The following is a 12,514-nucleotide window of genomic DNA, read 5'->3' as shown; positions in this document are numbered from 1 at the left end:
AATGAGTCTGTAGAAGATGGGGGTGGGGGAGAACCTCAAGTGATTCAAAAGAATTAACTAATTTTTGGAATGTGTTCAATTAAACTGTCTAACTCTGTTTTTTGGCCAAGATTATTATCAAGGGGAGGGGGTTATTGCTCACCCAAATTGATGATGGAGGAAACTCCACGCCAAGCTCTGTCAAACTAGTCAGGTTGTTCCCCACTTGATGCATCCCTCCATCTCTCTTCAATATCTAAACCAGAAGAATAGTTTGGCTGTATTCCAGCACCCTTGCTCCACAAAAAAAACCCTTGCACGTGCAACTCTCCAGTAGAGTCCTACTCTCTCCAGTCTTATACAACTTCCATGCCCAATGCAAACTGAAGCTCAATCCAGATAAGACTGAGGCATTGTTACTGGGTGGTTCCATCCTAATGCAATATTTGAAATTGTTGCAACCTGCATTATATTTGATGCAATAATCATACAAGCGTAGTAAACAACATATTAGAAATTGGCAATGTCAAACTTGATGTAAAATGGTCTCCCGGCTTCCCCAGAGCAGATGCGCTGACCATTAGGGGCTACTGATCTTCATATGGCCCTGTGTGGTTTCTGAGGCCTCGATACAGGTGATGAAAATTGTAGGGGCCATACTGCAATGAAACAGGAAGTGACCCGCTTTCACTTCCTGTTGAATAAATGCATAGTGCTTCCCAGAGCTTTTGCAGAAGCTTCCACTGCTACCATTGAGTTTCTGAAAGCCTTACAGTTAGCTGAAGGGCATTGTGTAAGACAGGGAAGCAGTCCAGATAAGTGGAAGGTTGGATAGAGGCGGTGGGGGGGAGATAAGGTATGTGTGGGGTTGGGGGAGATCGAGTGACTGGGATAAGACATTGACTAGATTGTAAGAAAATAAACATTTTAAATCTCAACCTTGTTTTTACTGGGCTAAAAGAGAATTAAGTTTTAGCACTTGTCTAGTTTTCTCTCTTCACTGAAATTGTAAGAGACTTGAGAGCAGCAGGAACAAGAAGGAAGGAATCTGATTGCTTGCAGGCTGATTTGTATCATCTCAAAAGTTCATGGTTATATCTGTGCTAGTAAGAAGTTCAATAGTGACAATAATCAGGCTTCAAAGAGAGCAGAATTTCCCAAGTGGCACTTCAGTGCTTCCCTTTTTTTTTTCCAGCAGGGGAAGAAAGTATCATCAGATTATATATAATATTAGAGAAAAGTTTATTACTCTTTCAAGATAAGCTGTTCAAAGACCGAACGGAAAAGTTTAAAGGCTGGTAATTTCAAACATTTGTTCATTCCTACGCAAATTACTCCTGGGCAGGGAAGTGGAGAAGCTACATTTGGAGTCCCATTTTTCCCTGCACTCTCTCAAAAGTCTGGTGTGAAATTCTGTGAAATTAATGGGAAAGTTGCGGCAGTTTATAACTACCCTTGCAATTTCCCACTTTTTATTGGCCTTGCTCTTGCAGACTCTTCTGACAACCTGAAACACAGAAGTGAAGCAGGTGAAGCATTTCCTTTCACATTCACTCCCCCAGAGTTAAAGCGTTACTGAGTAACACCTAGACAGTGGTACCTTGGTTCTCAAACGCCTTGGAACCAAAACACTGCAAACCCAGAAGTAAGTGTTCTGGGTTGCGAACGTTTTTCAGAAGCTGAATGTACTCTGTTTTGAGTGTCACACTTTTTTGTTTTGCTTCCAATTTGAGTGCCACACTTCCATTTTGAGAGTTACGCTGGGGTCTGCCTGTTTTTGTGATATATTTTGTGTTTTTGAGGCTCTTTTTGTTTTGTTTTTGGACTGTGTGGCTACTTGATTGATTGATTGATTGATTGATTGTGTGACTGCAGTACATTGTTTATTGCTTTAATTTATTGGATCAGTGGTCTCGTTAGATAGTAAAATTCATGTAAAATTGCTGTTTTAGGGATTGTTTTTAAAAGTCTGGAATGGATTAATCCATTTTGCATTACTTTCTATGGGAAAGTGCACCTTGGTTTTGGAACACTTTGGTTTTGGAACAGACCTCCGGAACAGATTAAGTTTGAGAATCAAGGTACCACTGTATCCTTTTGCTCCTGGTGACTTGTTTCCAAAGCATTTTGATGATAAAATCACTTGCATTCACTGAGCTCTTAACTTTGCTGTTACAGCAGATGAATTTCAAGGGTTAGGTCCAGAGTGCTGTCCAGTCGTGTTGTGTTGGATGAATTTCAGTTGGTAAAGCTTGAGGATGTGGACAATGAGTTTAGATCATTCAGGGCATAGGAGCCAACTTCTAGGGGCCAAGAGTGTTGGGAAAACACCAGGGAAGGGTGCCACCTTCCCAAGACACTGAGGCGTCTCTCCGGTGGTCACTCTCTGTTTGGAAACTGCCCTCAGTCCAGAGAGACTGGTAATAAGCGACCCCTCCATCCTGAGAGGAGCACACTCATCTTCTGGTATCCCATCACAGAAGAGACAGTCAGTAGTCTACACACTACTTTATTTACAGACTGTACACTAAGCTCTCATCCGACATGTCTGCTCTCCTGAGCAGCAAGCACAGAAGTACGACTCGACACTCACTTCACTCAGAAGCGAAAGAAACTCTTCAGTTACTGAGAACAAGCAGAGACTTCCTGTCTCACGCTCCCAGACACCACATGATGTCAACAACCATTGTGTTGCTTTTCGCAGCTGGTGAGCCCCTGCAATAAAATATTTCAGGGATCCAGCCCCCCCCCCCAAGTTCATGGGTATTGTCAATAAAATGGTGTGTGTGCACCATGTCATGTGATTGATTATGTAGAACCAGTATTCCTGAAGGAGTGTCTCCACCCCCATCATTCAGCCCAGACACTGAGGTCCAGCTCCGAGGGCCTTCTGGTGGTTCCCTCCCTGCGAGAAGTGAGGTTACAGGGAACCAGGCAGAGGGCCTTCTCGGTGGTGGTGCCTGCCCTGTGGAACGCCCTCCCATCAGATTTCAAGGAAATAAACAACCATCTGACTTTTAGAAGACATCTGAAGGAAATTCTGTTTAGGGAATTTTTAAATTTTTTATGTTTTATCGTGTTTTTAATATTCTGTTAGGAGCTGTCCAGAGTAGCTGAGGAAACCCAACGAGATGCATGGAGTATAAATAATAAATTAGTATTATTATACCTGCCCCCCCAATATTTTATTCAAGTTGACATCCCTAGGTCAGGGATGTTATTTGGCACTTGTGTTATTGGGTAAGGTTCTTGTCACAAACCAGGCCCAGGCACTCTTGCAGAAAACTGATTTTCTAGATCCATTTCATTTAGGGTTCATTTCTCCACCTATCCTATGCACAGTTAACTAAGGGTAATCTTCCTTGGGACTTACTTCTGAGTAAACCTGCATAGGATTGCACAGCTATCCGTGACCTTGGAAAATATATTGATTTAAAATATGAAGATGACAGTACTGCATACCTTATGAGATAGCTACAAAGATTACTGATGTAACATATATGAAGGATGATTATGAAGGAAAAGTTTTTAGGAAATCACTATTCATACTAATTTATGAATTAGGATTAGCTTGGTACAATTCTTTCAGTAGTGTTTCCTTGAGCTGTAGCACAGGAAAAAGTGCATTTTCTGCGTTCTCATTTTTCAAAATTAGGTTTAAAATGGCTCACTGGAGCACAGCATAATCTATTTTGTGCTGAATCAGCATGTGGGTTAAACGTTTCTTCTTTCGTTAGAGAATGATCTTCTGTTAGGTTAAGCATAACTTTTACCAGCAGTTGAAAAATGTGGAAGATTCCAATAGCCTTCAGAATGATATAAACTGCAAAGCTTTTGCTTTTTGGCTTTATTAATCATTAAAAAAAGAGATCACTTATCTGAAAAACTGTAATTAGATATTTTGAAAGAACATTTTATAAACCATGAATCCCATATTCAAGTTTCATATATTTGCCTCTCTTTTGTATGTGCTAGTTTCTTTTCTTTTATTATCTGGAGGCAGGCCATTTAAAAAAAAAAAAAATTCTAAAAGGTAGTAATTATATATCCATCATAAGACTCTTCAACTAAAATAAAGAATTAATATGAGAAGCTTTCAAAAACTGCATATAAAGGCCTTTTTCTCTGTGAGTCACGATTGTCAAAGCATTCTGAGGCTTAATTGAATAGACATCTGCATTTTATATGGGGCCTTTGAAATGAATGAAATCTTTATTCTTTGGTTATTTCTCAGCCATCCAGTAAAAGACTCTGTAACACAAGGACATCAAAAATGAAGATCACAGTAACCCCACATCCTTAAAGAAATTTAAGATTGGATACAGATTGGGGCTCAAATCACTCAGACCTATTTCGCCCAAACAACAGGTGAGGTGGTGAAACTGTTCCAGAATTGTATCTGTTTAAACTGTGAGTTCACATCACCAAATACCCTTCCATTTAAGGGCCAAACAAGACCATGACATTAATTGCATGGATGCTTTGAACTTAATTATTTTTTGTTATGTAAGCAATTGCTGCGGGGTAGTCTGAACTTTCTCCCAGCTCTGAGGAATGGAAAGGGGAAGTTAACTTTCTCTCTCCCTGCTATAGCCCTGATAAAATGCATTCCTCATAAGCAACTAACCTGGGTGTCAGGGAATGGTCTGAAACAGAGGAGAGGGGAATGCATTCCCAGGCAGAGCTGTTTCTCTCCGAAGGGGAGCTGGAGCGGGAAGATTCACCCCCTTGCCTGCAGCTGTCTCAGAAGCTGAGACAGACACAGAGCAGTTTAGGCGGGAGTTACCTAGCTATGAGATAACGGCAAAGGGAACAGAAGGGAGGGCACAGATAGCAGAGACACCATTAGAGAGTGTGGGGGACCCTACCTCTCCACTAACTAGACGGTCCGACTGTATTAGAGAGCAAAGGATGCAGAGAGGAGGAGAGACTTCTCGCCTATTATGTTGCAGAAGACGAAAGAGGGAAGCTATAGAACAGCCAACTGCTCTCCTTGGGGAGGGATGTGGATTTTTGCTTGCAACCTTATGCCTGAATAAAAGAACAAAAGGGCCTTCTGGCGGTTCCCTCACTGCAAGAAGTGAGGTTACAGGGAACCAGGCAGAGGGCCTTCTTGGTAGTGGCACCTGCCCTGTGGAATGCCCTCCTATCAGATGCCAAGGAAATAAGTAACTATCATGCTTTTAAAAGACATCTGAAGGCATCCCTGTTTAGGGAAGTTTTTAATGTTTAATGCTGTATTGTGTTTTTAATATTGGATTGGGAGCCGCCCAGAGTGGCTGGGGAAACCCAGCCAGATGGGTGGGGTATAAATAATAAATTATATTATTATTATTATTATTATATAAGCTGCTAGTTAATTCTTATCTGTGAAGTTACAGGAGGGGGAGGTGGGCTCTCCATGCATGACATTGTGCTTGGGCAGAGGGGAGGGAAAGAGAGGGGCAGGAAGGTCAACCTGCCTAGCCCAGGCACCCCTTGGTCCATCACACTGCCCCTGCTCCCTGCCACTGCCTCTCCGGGTCACCAAATTTCAAGCATCACCAGCTTTCAAGCCTCCCTATTCTAGAGTCACTTAATGTGCTTTCTCTTTCTCCTCCCCCCACACCTGCCCTGTTAAAATGGGGGTACTCCCCACTTTACGCAATTTCTGTTATGTGCGTGGGGGTCCGGGCCGTAACCCCCGTGTCAGTGTGTGTGTGGGGGGGAGCCTATGATAGCTTTGTTGTGGTGGTTTTATTTTCAGGACTGTAGTAGGAAGAGAAAGGGTTAAACAGGTTTACCACCCCATTTGCAATTTGGGTGAATTAAGTAATTCAAATTGCAACAAAGCATACATTTAAATTAAATAAGTCTTTTTTCCCAAGGGACAGCCAACAGCTGAATGTATCTCTGGGCACACACAAATATTCTTCCCCTGGGTGTGTGCAATCACCTCTTTGAATGGAAAATTGACTTTTCTTTTAACAGCACTAAATAACGATTACAGATTCTATAAAAGATATATGTATAAACACACCAAAAAATGGCATAAGATGCAAAATGGCAATGAATTGTACAGTAACATACTTCACAGAACTTTTAAAAGAAATGTACATCGGGTTGGTGAGAGATGGCAGACTGGGGTGGTCTCTAAAGAGCGCCTGAATTTCTGAAGCAGTTACAGAACAGAATAGGGTTAATCCAATTATCCCTATCTAGCATATGCAATTGCCATTTGAGCAACTGAAAATAATTAAAAAATAATTGAAATTAGGAACACGTTCCTGTAAACATTTGCATATTTATTTAAACTCCTTTTAGTCTCTTCAGGAATATTCGTTTTAAACCCTCCCATTTCAAATTAATTTCTAACCAAGGCTGCAATATTATAACCCGGAGAGGGAGACCCTGTGGTTCTCCAGATGTTTCTGGCCAGAGCTTGTTGGGAGGTAAGCGTCCAACAACACCTGGAAGGCCATGGTTTCCCTATACTTTCCCAAACTGAACTAAATGGTACTTACTTCTGAGTAGACATGTATAGGATTGTGCGGTAAGTAGCTATATATCGGAAGCTATTGTGACTTTTTATTAAAACCAAATGTTTAGGAAACGAAGTTGCTCCAAGGTTTCAGCCCAAACCTCAGTGTATCCAGATGTTTCTCAGAGATGAGAGTCCTGCTGACTGTAGCACCGTAAGCATATGGCCAGCTGTCAGGATGCATCTGTCTCAACAGAAACTGAAAGGCAAAGGATGGTGAGCAGCTGCAATTACAATATCCAGTAATCCAGGTAGAATGCTAACCTAATTCACCTGACACCTTAACAAGTGCTGATGCAGTGCTTGGCTTCTGAATGAGTGAAAAAATAATGAAAAGGGAAACTTGAGAAGGAGGGGAGAAACAAACGTAATTTTTGGATTATGGTTGCTCTACTGTTCTTCACGGTCTCAATGAATCCTTAGTTTCTACATCAACAATCAAATTGGCCACTAGATTGCTCATAGCTGAACACCTGGTGAGGGGGCCTGTAGCAATTAATTCCCCACACTTTATATTCTCACCTGTATAGCTCAGTCTATCCCCTTCTGGATCTCCCAGTCTTCTGGTTATTAACTGAGGAGTTGGGGGAACCAGTTAAATGTTACGGAATCCCACTCCCCCTTACCAGATGGTTGACATTTTACACAATTTTACAGGTTTTGAATTCCAGGAAGGAGAAAGTATGGTCAATTACAGCAGCTATATTATCCACAATATTATGTTTGGGTTCATGCAAGTTGATTCTAAGCAACCACTCGTAATTCCCCCAAATGCATCAAATCTTCTCATGGAACTTTTCACACGCTAATAGACTTGATTAGGAAGCCTTGGGTTCCAAAACGGCTAGTAGGTTAGTTCAATATCCTTCTCTGGATAGATGAAGCCTGAAAGGAAGCTTTTAATTCAAGAGGTAAGTTTTGTTGCTTGTAATCTTTTGACAGTGCAGTTGCAAACATATCTACCATATTTTTCGCTCTATAAGACACACCAGACCACAAGACGCACCTAGTTTTTGGAGGAGGAAAACAAGAAAAAAAATATTCTGAATCTCAGAAGCCAGAACAGCAAGAGGGATCGCTGCACAGTGAAAGCAGCAATCCGTCTTGCTGTTCCGGCTTCTAGGATAGCTGCGCAGCCTGCATTCGCTCCATAAGAGGCACACACATTTCCCCTTACTTTTTAGGAGGGAAAAAGTGAGCAAAAAACATGGTTGTTGTTGTTTAGTCGTTTAGTCGTGTCCGACTCTTCATGACCCCATGGACCAGAGCACGCCAGGCACCTCTGTCCTCCACTACTTCCCGCAGTTTGGTCAGACTCATGCTGGTAACCTCGAAAACACTATCCAACCATCTCGTCCTCTGTCGCCCCCTTCTCCTTGTGCCCTCCATCTTTCCCAGCATCAGTGTCTTCTCCAGGGAGTCTTCTCTTCTCATGAGGTGGCCAAAGTACTGGATCCTCAGCTTCAGGATCTGTCCTTCCAGTGAGCACTCAGGGCTGATTTCCTTAAGAATGGATGCGTTTGATCTTCTTGCAGTCCATGGGACTCTCAAGAGTCTTCTCCAGCACCATAATTCAAAAGCATCAATTCTTCGGCGATCAGCCTTCTTGATGGTCCAGCTCTCACTTCCATACATCACTACTGGGAAAACCATGGCTTTAACTATACGGACCTTTGTTGGCAAGGTGATGTCTCTACTTCTCAAGATGCTGTCTAGGCCTGTCATTGCCCTTCTCCCAAGAAGGAGGCGTCTTTTAATTTCGTGGCTGCTGTCACCATGTGCAGTGATCATGGAGCCCAAGAAAGTAAAATCTCTCCATTTCTTCCCCTTCTATTTGCCAGGAGGTGATGGGACCAGTGGCCATGATCTTCGTTTTTTTGAAATCCAGTATCCTTGCCAAGAAAACTCCATGGACAAAGACAACAGGCATATAAAACATGGTACTTAGAAGTAAGTGTGTGCTTTGCCAGCATGTGAAAATAATTGTTCATCTTTCTCCACTAGGTTAGGTTTTTTTGGCCAAAGTTGTTGGGGTTGGGTTTCCCCCCCAAAATCTCAAAAGATGGAGTTTTTGAGCTTTTTTTAAAAGAAATTTGCCAAAGTCTAGACTTCTGACATGAGTTGCCATACATCCAGATTTCCCCAGACATTTCAGCAATTTCCATCCAGACGCTGTTTCTGACTTCCATATTCTGGCTACGTCCAGGAAATTCTGGGCGTGTGACAGCCCTACACTGGGTGCTTAGTCTGGTGTAGGGGTGGGGGAGAAATTCAATTCAGTTTGCATTGCAATACAAATATACCTAATTCACACTTTCTGAGACACTATGCAAACTGAAACATAGCCATGCTTCGAAATCCACACTTCAAAATTTACATTCATGGTTATATAGACACTAAATATTCATCCAGGTACATTTAGCCTTGAAGGATAGATGGTGTGTTAAAATCTTGGTGACATAGATAGTGGTCAATTCATTTAAACAAAAAAATTAAGCAAAAAACACCCCACACCATCAATTTCCTCCCTTCATTTTTATATCTGCTGACAATACACTTGGGAGACCTCTTATCTATATGTGCTTCATCATTTAGCTGTTTATCTACCATTAACAGATGTATCAAGATTACATTTCCCCAGGTCTTTTGCTAATAACACCATACATCCATATGCTGTAATGGCTGTAGATACCGTGCATTCATCTCCTCCATGGGAACGGACTATATCATTTACATCTCCCTCAGTCTCTGTCTGACAATAATAAGTTCCGCTGATGTGACCTAGGAAAAAGTGGTTGCAGGCTGTTAAACGCGGCAAGCTGGCAAGCGGAGGCCAAAGCAAAATGTGGCCTGCCTGTTTTGAATTAGAGGCTGCAGCAATGGGAGAGATGCAGTCCTCTTGGAATGTAATGCTTTGAACTTCTCTGCCATAGACTCAGGTTGTATATATGTGAAAGTAAACCATATATCATAAAGACACCAAAGTCTCTGCTATTCCTGGGTAATTGCACTTGGACCCTTGGAAAGTTGCACAGCTGTGGAGATTGGGGTGGCATGTAGCAATATATATGTTATCAGGGGTGCTTGGGTAACTAATCAATACAATATAAGGAAGAATTCGTCCAAGCTACGCTGTGGGTTAAACCACAGAGCCTAGGGCTTGTGGATCAGAAGGTCAGCGGTTCAAATCCCCATGATGGGGTGAGCTCCTGTTGGTCGGTCCCTGCTCCTGCCAACCTAGCAGTTCGAAAGCACGTCAAAGTGCAAGTAGATAAATAGGTACCACTCCAGCTGGAAGGTAAATGGCATTTCCGTGCGCTGCTCTGGTTCACCAGAAGTGGCTTAGTCATGATCCAGAAGCTGTATGCTGGCTCCCTCAGCCAGTAAAACAAGATGAGCGCCGCAACCCCAGAGTCGTCTGCGACTGGACCTAATGGTCAGGAGTCCCTTTATCTTTACCACATGGTTGCTTGCAGTGTTCTTCAGCAGCATGAGAAAGAAACAATTGATGTAAACAATAGATTATTGGCATATATTAGGCTTCATTGTATATTAGCTAAAATTTGGATTGGATAAGATGGTTTGAGAAAACAATGGATAAAATTATTTCAATCATAATTTTGTTTAGCAGCTTAGTGAAAACAATGATGCTCCGTGGCTATATCTACTAACCACAACCATTCTTGTGAGTTATGTCAGAATCCTGTATTATTTCCAGTGCTGCCGATGGCTAATTGAAAGATCTAGAAATATAGGATTATTCTGGCTAATAGATTTTTTTTTTTTTTAACCTGGCATAGGTAATACCAGAAAGTATACAGGGGTCTGAGGTAAATCATGGCAAGAAAAGAAATTGTTTATACCAGGATAGTCACCCCCACTTTAACTAAGAATGAAATTCCTCTTTATTCTTAATGGGATCAATACCAAAGGACAAAACTAAACTACTTAAAAAGGCTTGCGTAGATGGTGCTTTGAGCCCAAAAGTGGGATAAACAGAACAAAGTCTCAGGGGTGATTAAGAGAGCATCAGGTTACATTTAAAGGCTTAGAGAAAGACAAATTAGTCTTTACTGCACATGTAGATTAGTCAAAGGTTTGGAAGCTTGAGTGACACATAACAAGCTTTGAATGTGGAGATGCAAAGGATTTTAGAAGAGCTAGGAGGTATCACAAGACGAAATATCTCGAGGCTGTTTTTATAGCTAATAAAAAGTCTGTAAATTGCTGTGTTGAAGCTACCCTCAGGGCTGTTTGTTGAGTTTATTTATTGTAGCCAGAATTACATTTGATTCATAACTGCTCTTGTATTCATCCTTCAGAATGCCCACAGGGATATGTGAGTAAAGCTGTGAAGATTCAATATGGTTTTATTGCATTTTAATAATAAAATGTCATTGTTGTAATACTTCTACAAGCTTGTTAGTCTATAAATATCATCCTCCCTTTTGTGAGCCCAGTGGTGACTGAAGTCCTTACTCATGTCCCATGTGTTTCAAATTCCTTCTCAGGTTCGCAGTAGCTGACAGGTGGCCACGTTGGTATAAAATGCTGAGGAAAATTGTTCTCTGCCTTTCTAAGACTTAAAAATAAATGAAAATGCACATACCTGTGTCAGTGGCCCATTCGTAGGGATGGTGAATCACCAAGAAAAAGTGATGCAGGCACAGTTGAACTAAATTTAATCACAACTAAGCTCCTCTGAAAGCAACAGACTAACTGAGACCCTTCTGACTTCAATATGATCTAGTCATGAAAAGGAAGGGAGGAGAATCTCATATGGTCCACATTTTAAGGTGAACTGACCTGATTTGCAGTTGTAATTTGTACTGATATATTAACCATCAGATTACAGCCTTCTCTGAATTTTGCAATGCAGTTCAAAAATAGCACGATATGCATACTTTAGGGGGAAGCTCTATTAAAATGCATATCGTAGGCCAAATGGTGTACAAAAAGACAAACATAATGTAGTTTTAAAATGCATTTTAATGTGGTTTTTAAAAATCTGCAGAAAACACAATGGAATGGATTTAACACATCTGAAACCGACATATAATAGAAATAGGGAGATCTGTCAATCCGTGGTTTTGACTAACTTTTGCTAGATTCTGTTCATTATAGTATAATAAGGAATTAAAGAGAACTTCAGTCGAAGACAGATATGAACATACTATTCTACTGGTCCTCACAAAGTTGCAAATTGTATTCGCATCAAAAGAAGACTTTTGAGACCAGGATTACAGGTTATATTGATTAAATATAACAAAATTAGAGCACCAGATTAAGCAAATCAAATTCATCTGGGAAGGTGAGCTAAAATAAAACGAGCGGGACTCCATCTCCTGGACTTGTAAACAATGGCACACGGTGGTCACAAAGCAAGGTTTGGAAAGAATTTTTTCTCCCTGCTGCATGTACCATGGATGTGGGAACCTGACATACACACTGTGGCCCCACCAGCCAGCATTTACCCCAAGTGTGCTTATGAAGTCTAAGGGACCCCTGGCCCCACCAAGACATAGCTCATGGAAGATGATTAATGTGTGCCCTCAACCCAATAACACCTTGGGTATTTAAGCAAGAAATTCTTTTCTTTTCTTGTAAATTTATTTATTTGGGTTTTTCAAATTAAAATTTTACAATAACATGTCAACATACAATATAGCAACAATATTCTACAGAATCTCCTGGTCTTGCCTCCTCCCCTTTGTGGGTCCTATTATTAGTCATTTCCTCCTGCATCTCTTATAATAATCCAAATCTTTTGCATCTCCATTATGTCCATAGTTATTGGGATTGGAATGACACTTGTAGTTTAATAGTGAAAACTACAAGTGTTATTCCAATCCCAATAACGATTTTAGCTATTTACAATGGTTTTTAAGATAGATTATAAATTTCCTCCATCCCTTATTAAAATTTTGGTCTTCCTGATTTCTGATTCTTCCGGTCATTTTTGCCATTTTGGCATAGCCCATCAATTTAAGCAACAATTTCTTAATTCCCATCACC

The sequence above is a fragment of the Podarcis muralis genome, chromosome 4 (assembly GCF_964188315.1).
Source record: "Podarcis muralis chromosome 4, rPodMur119.hap1.1, whole genome shotgun sequence".
NCBI classification, from domain to species: Eukaryota; Metazoa; Chordata; class Lepidosauria; order Squamata; family Lacertidae; genus Podarcis; species Podarcis muralis.
The sequence above is the reverse complement of the archived record's forward strand: the minus strand, read 5'-3'. Positions refer to the sequence as shown.